This window comes from Podarcis erhardii (assembly GCF_964252035.2).
Source record: "Podarcis erhardii genome assembly, chromosome: 5".
NCBI lineage: Eukaryota > Metazoa > Chordata > Lepidosauria > Squamata > Lacertidae > Podarcis > Podarcis erhardii.
In genome coordinates, this window is record NC_138509.1 from 30,217,379 (window position 1) to 30,223,828 (window position 6,450).

Genomic DNA, 6,450 nt, shown 5'->3' on the forward strand with positions numbered 1-6,450 from the left:
CCCCAATTCAATCTTCATATTTGTTTTCCAGGACAGCTCCAATCAGTTTTTTTTAAAAAAGCCTATTGCCAACTTAACCTTTTGCAATATTCTCAGCGACCAGATTGCATATTAAAAAGCCATCTGGAAGCACCCACAGTTGTCTGAGCTTTCCTTCCCAAGATTCTGTGCCAAGCAATGTGATCCAGTTCTGGCTGGCACCATTGCAAACTGTAAATGGGGGAATTGCGTATCTGAACACTCTCTATCGTTCCCCCTCTTTCTCTGTGTGTATTATATGTATGCATTTAAAAATATTGCATATCAAGAAGAGAACTTCTAGCCTACCCTGACTTTTCTCCCGACACTCTTTCTTTCTTTCTTTCTTTCTTTCTTTCTTTCTTTCTTTCTTTCTTTCGACTGGGAGTGGCCGCCGGGACCACATAACACCGGTCCTGAGAGATCTGCATTGGCTCCCAGTATGTTTCCAAGCACAATTCAAAGTGTTGGTGCTGACCTTTAAAGCCCTAAACAGCCTCGGTCCTGTATACCTAAAGGAGCGTCTCCACCCCCATCATTCAGCCCGGACACTGAGATTCAGCGCCGAGGGCCTTCTGGCGGTTCCCTCACTGCGAGAGGCCAAGTTAGGGAAGCAGGCAGAGGGCCTTCTCAGTAGTGGCACCAGCCCTGTGGAACACCCTCCCTTCAGGTGTGAAGGAAATAAGTAGCTATCTTATCTTTAAAAGACATCTGGAGGCAGCCCTGTTTAGGGAAGTTTTTTATATTTAATGCTGTTTTGTTTTTAACACTCGATTGGAAGCTGCCCAGAGTGGCTGGGGAAACTCAGCCAGATGGGCGGGGTATAAATAATAAATTATTATTATTTCTTTCTTTATGAATAGGGTGCTTTTGGGGGATGGGCAGGAGGGCATAGGGGGGGCATTCCAACATATGACCTTAAAAGCTGCAACAAGGTTCTGCTGATTGTGTAGCTTGGCCCCTCTCCCTCTACTGCCTTTTTGAGGACTGCCGGTCCCATTATCTCCCCCCCCGAACATTCCCCCCTCCACCTTCTCACCTTGTCTGAGCTATTTAATGCTTGGGTGCTATGTGGCAGTTTGCATTGTTAGTTAATCTTAATGTGTACCGACCATCTTTCTCCAAGCAGTAAGACAAAAGTGCATAGTTTAAAGGCACGAGGAACGGTATAGATCAGGTTCCTAGGCAATTAATCCTAAATATTTTCCTAGGAAGCAAGGCTGGCCCTCGCCCTGGAGCTTTCAGGGCTGGGAAAGGGCTAGAGTGACAGCAGCAGTGAAAGTGAAAGTCCCACCTGTTGCTCAACAGAAATTGATTATTTATTCATCATATCGGCTACCTGCATTCATGGCCCACGGGCACGCAAAGAGAGATACTCTAATTACAAAAGCATAAAGCACTGGGCGACAATGAAATACGATTAAAAAAAAATCCAATAAAAGCAAGTTCAACCGCCACATAATAAACAACAGTAAAAAAAGAGAAAGCAGCAAGCCTGACAGCTAATTTCTTGTATAAAACTAGCCTCCAGATAGCATCATCCATCAACCACCAGCAAAGACTTAAAAAACCCCAAAAACCTTTCACAAAAATGTATTTTCTTGCCAGTGGAATGCAGCAGGGAAGGGAGCTAGGTTAAGGCTCTATTTCAGAAGCATTTCTCATGGTGTGGGTGCTCACTCTTAGCGAAGAACAAAGTTTCTCCCCCAGATAACAGGGGCAGGAAGGAAATAGTCACCTATGTCATAGATTCTACGAACCTCCTTTTTAAGAATGGCATCTCTGCCAATGGGAGTTTCGAAACAGCTCAGGTGCAGAAAAGAAAGAAAGAAAGAAACTTTATACACATAAGATTCTCCATACACATTTTTGGATTATCCTTGTAATGGAGTATAAATATTCTGCATTATTTCTTAATGTAACTAAATAAAATTATATTGAAGTTAATGGAATGGTGAAACCAGATCAAACGGGCAAAGCAGATTTTCACCCAGTTCATTTCATGCCTTTAAGGCAAACTTTTAAAAGCAGCAAAGGGAAATAAAGAATGTGCTGGAGAGGGAGAGTTTGCATACATTGCTGAAGGTATTGCAGATACTACCCAATGCAATAGCCATGCACAGTACAGTGGTACCTTGGGTTACATACGCTTCAGGTTACAGACTCCGCTAACCCAGAAATAGTACCTCGGGTTAAGAACTTTGCTTCAGGATGAGAACAGAAATCGCTTGGCGGCGGCGCAGCAGCAACAGGAGTCCCCATTAGCTAAAGTGGTGCTTCAGGTTAAGAACAGTTTCAGGTTAAGAGCGGACCTCCGGAACAAATTAAGTACTTAACCCGAGGTACCACTGTACTCAGCTAACAGTGGAACTAGACTCTTATTTTGGATACTGTGTGTTCTATGCATTTGCCGAGAGAAAAAATGTATGGGCAGAAGGACTGACAGGGAAGGATGGCTGCGAAACCTACCCTTCCTGCCTATCCCTATGCCCATCAATTGTCCTTGCAAATTCAAGGGTTAACTTTCCGTTTTAGACCATCAATGTGAGAAAAAAACAGCAATTCTCTAGGGGAAGGTTTTTTGGGGAGTGGGAGAGAAAGACATTTGGGAACTGTGTTTCCCCCATATCATGCAGCCCCACCCTAAGACCAGGGGTCGCAAGGTTTACCTCGCCTGGGCCGGTCCACTCCCGTGGAGATCGCTCCGTCTGCAGAGATGCGATTTCCAGCGCCACCAAAGCAAGTCACCGCTCCACGCTGCACCATTTTAGTGCAGCGCGCGGCGACTCGCCAAGCGGTTGGCTCGTGGCCCCTTTAAATGACCCCCTGTGGGCTGCTTGTGGCCCATGGGCCACAGGTTGCCGACCCCTACTAAGATAAATCAGTGGGAGAGAGATGGGACTCCCATTAATTAAAGTGGACACTTTGCATCTCACCGCACAGGCCTGGGAAATGTATGGCACTCTAGTATCTCCCCTGTGTTCTGCCTCAAACCATCAAGGAAACATCTGGGGCTCTCGGCATATGGAAACCCTGCTTCCACATCAAGGGCTTGAAGGCTGCTCTGTTTTGCTGCATGAGCAAGGCTCTAGCTCAGCAGAGAGAGCAATAAAAAGAAAGCAGGGGGCCTCCTCTTCCTTGTAAGCTCCATTCTCAGCTGCTGAGAGCATCCATCAACCTCTGCCCCTTAACATCTCTCCGTTCCCAAAAATAAATCTTCCCCAAAGACCCCTTGCTGCACTTCCCCTCTGGCACCAGGCCCTCCTGGCTTTTCAGACTCTTGAGCTCCAAGCTCTAAAAGGCAACTGTCTATACTCTGCGCAAGCAAAACTCGCTGGTCCCACCAACTGTTTATTTGCAGAAGCCCAGAGGCTTCTCTCTGATCTGCAGAAAGGGAGGTGGGGGCCTCGAACCTGGAAAGGGAATCCCACTGAGGGCAGGAACCACCTCCGACTCCTTAATAAGGGGCTGAATGAAACACGCGGCACTGGGCCCACCCTCTGCCTATTCGGGGAAAGTGCTGAATATCTTTGTACTTCTTCCTCCACTGTGGAATTGGAAACACCAGCCCAGTACGGTCCATCCTCTAGAATGCCCTGCTAAGTGAGGAGGGCCAGTCTTAAATAAATAAACAGTAACTCTCTGGTAGCAAAGAGGTCATAAAAACTGACCCTTGTTGTGGGCAAGCACTGGTTAAGCGTGCCAATGCTCTGATGTGCACACTAACTTGGTGCGAGCAGCTATGGCTTCAGAATTCCAGCATTTGCTCGCAAATCCAGGTGTTAGCTCAGTAGGGATATGCCATGGATGGCTGGATGCAGAGGAATGGTGGGAGGAACCAGCTGGGGAACCACCAAGGGAAGATGGCGCAGAGCCTGGGGATTGGGGGTGGGACAACGATGGTGAGTGGTCAGAGGGAGAAGACAGGGAAGAGGAGGTGGCAGAAGCTGAAGGGGTAACAGGGCTCAGTGAGTTGGGAGAGTCTGTGGCAGAAAAGTCAGGAGTCAGAGGTAGAAGCTGAAGCAGGAGGGTGGGAGGAAGGAGGCCAAGAGGCAGAGATGAGTCAGGCTAGTGAAGAGCAACAGGTGTCTCTCCCTTCCCAGAACCAGGAGAGGGCTGAAATGGGTGGGGGAAAGACAGGCACGCAGGCACAGTCTCCAGTTGCTTGGAACAAGCCCTGGAGAGGGGAAGACTTACAAGGGTTTGGGGAGGCAGGGGCTTTTAGACTCAGCAACTGATTTCACAGTCGGACCTACCTGCTGCTGTGCTCATTAGGCCTGAAACCCAGCCAAGTCTGTGAAGATCATGTTTCTCTAATAACAAGCTGTGAGCTTGTATAATTTACTGACCGGTTTTGCTCTGGGACAGGATATTTGGGGCAGCTGAAAAAAATGTCATAATCAAATGCTGCCATTTCTTTTAACAGTTGCGCAAATGAAACCACCTACAGATTGTTCCTGGCAGGAGCTTGCGTATGTGCAGGAAATTAAATATATTTAAAGCTAGGCATAAACTCTAATAATGTGGCCTATATATCACCAGTAAGATAAAAATTCAATGGAATCCCAATAAGATTTTTGTTTTCAAACCCAGCTAAAAGGTAGCCAGTAGGAACGGTCGCTGCTTTCCAATTGTCCATCAATCTATCATAAACAAGAACCACCTAACAACTGAGCCTATTTGCCATGGAATAGTTTATCTAGCTGCAAAAATCTGCCTGCCAAAGGCCTTAAATGACCAGTCTGTCCTTATCGGTAGTGAAGCGAAACGGCCCCTTTGTTGCTTACACAAAGGTTTCACAATATTTCAGTGTTTCAGAGTGAGGGGCAGAGCCATTCTGTAAATATTTGGATCCCAGAACAGGTGTCTCAGGCTGGAGAAACACAATCCCACCCACCCACCCTGAGAGCGGAAGAGATCCTGCTAACACCGTGTATTCCCACCCTATTATTGTCCCTGTGCAGAAGCTGCTTGACCAGAGGTGATGGCCTGGCAAGAGAAATGCGTGTGGAGACCAGAGGAACCAACGCATCACAAACTGTTGCCTGCCTCCAGCCTCAGGGTATGTACTGACTGTTGTAAATGATGTTGTGTGTGACAGGAATCCAACTGCAAACAGATTATTAGAACCCTTTCGTTAACATGCACATAATCCAAGTTTCCTCTAGGGGTCCATGAACCTTCATCCTGCTTTTTCACGAAACTTTGGCACGGGTTGCTTTTTACTAATGAACCCCTCCCCCTTTCCAGAATACATTTGGCCTGCCTTTGGGTTTTGATACAGAATCACATGGCTATAATTGAAACCCATGCACTTCTAACCAGGAACCCAAGCAATAAATAGATTCTTTATTCTTTACTTTTTACATTTTAAACCAATATTTATACATAAAAGTCTCGGGAAGCAGTATATTTCGTCCCAGAAAGTGGAGGGCATGCTCAGGCCAGATGTGCTATGCTTATGGATACCATATGTTTAAAGATGACAAAAAAATATGTTCTGGAGGTTATACTGCTTGAGTTATAAAGTGGTATCTTCTCCAGCAGTTAAAAAGTAGTATCTCTGAAGTGGCATATGAATAAGAGTAAGGCAATGTCCTACAACATAGCAGTGGCTGGAGGGGCGTGGGACTCCAATTACAGTGGTACCTTGGGTTACATACGCTTCAGGTTACATACGCTTCAGGTTGCAGACTCCGCTAACCCAGAAATATTACCTCGGGTTAAGAACTTTGCTTCAGGATGAGAACAGAAATCATGCAGCGGTGGCGCAGCGACAGCAGGAGGCCCCATTAGCTAAACTGGTGCTTCAGGTTAAGAACAGTTTCAGGTTAAGAACAGACCTCCAGAACGAATTAAGTTCTTAACTCAAGGTACCACTGTAATCATCATTTCAGGTAGGGTAGGAAATAGCGGCATGTATTGTTCAAGCCCTGCAAATAACATTAAGTCTTTGGATTCGCCAGGCCTGGTACAATGACCAACAGCCTCCCTTTTTGACCTTGATTGTAACTATCATCTGCTTCCTGCACTTGAAACCCCAAGCCTAACCCCTACCCCCAAACTCCATCTCAGAGCTAAACTAAACATTACATTAAGTACATTATTTGAAAGTGCACTTAAGATTTTCCACTTCTCTTTCTCAGCAGAAAGCCTGTATCTCTCTCTCTCTCTCTCTCTCTCTCTCTGTGTGTGTGTGTGTGTGTCCCTGCGCTGATACAGATAAGGATCACAGCACTGGGGCAGGGGAAGAGAGCACGCCTCCCTCAAATCTCCCCACCCTCAGGTGGTATTTGCTCAAGTGCAAATAGCAGCTGCAAGGGGCATTTTCCATCGGAAAACTGTAAAGCAGAAAGTGGTTACTCCTCTCCCCATCCTACGTGACAACACAATCCCAATCCAGACTGCCCTCTGCCCACCATGGCTGCTGCT

General features: G+C 46.5%; 1 protein-coding gene across 5 annotated transcripts in view; it reads right to left on the bottom strand.

Annotated features, from left to right (window-relative positions):
• Window positions 1-6,450, bottom strand: part of CHST3 (carbohydrate sulfotransferase 3) — a 41,091-nt gene that overhangs the window by 3,901 nt on the left and 30,740 nt on the right. Inside the window, exon 1 of one of the 5 annotated variants that reach the window (XM_081861884.1) lies at window positions 4,275-4,678. The exons of 3 other annotated variants lie outside the window; for them this stretch is intronic. The gene's annotated coding sequence lies outside the window, so the exon portion shown is untranslated. Of the gene's footprint in view, window positions 1-3,431; window positions 4,189-4,274; window positions 4,679-6,450 lie in introns of those variants that run through there. One more of the 5 variants, XM_081861883.1, reaches the window with a different exon arrangement.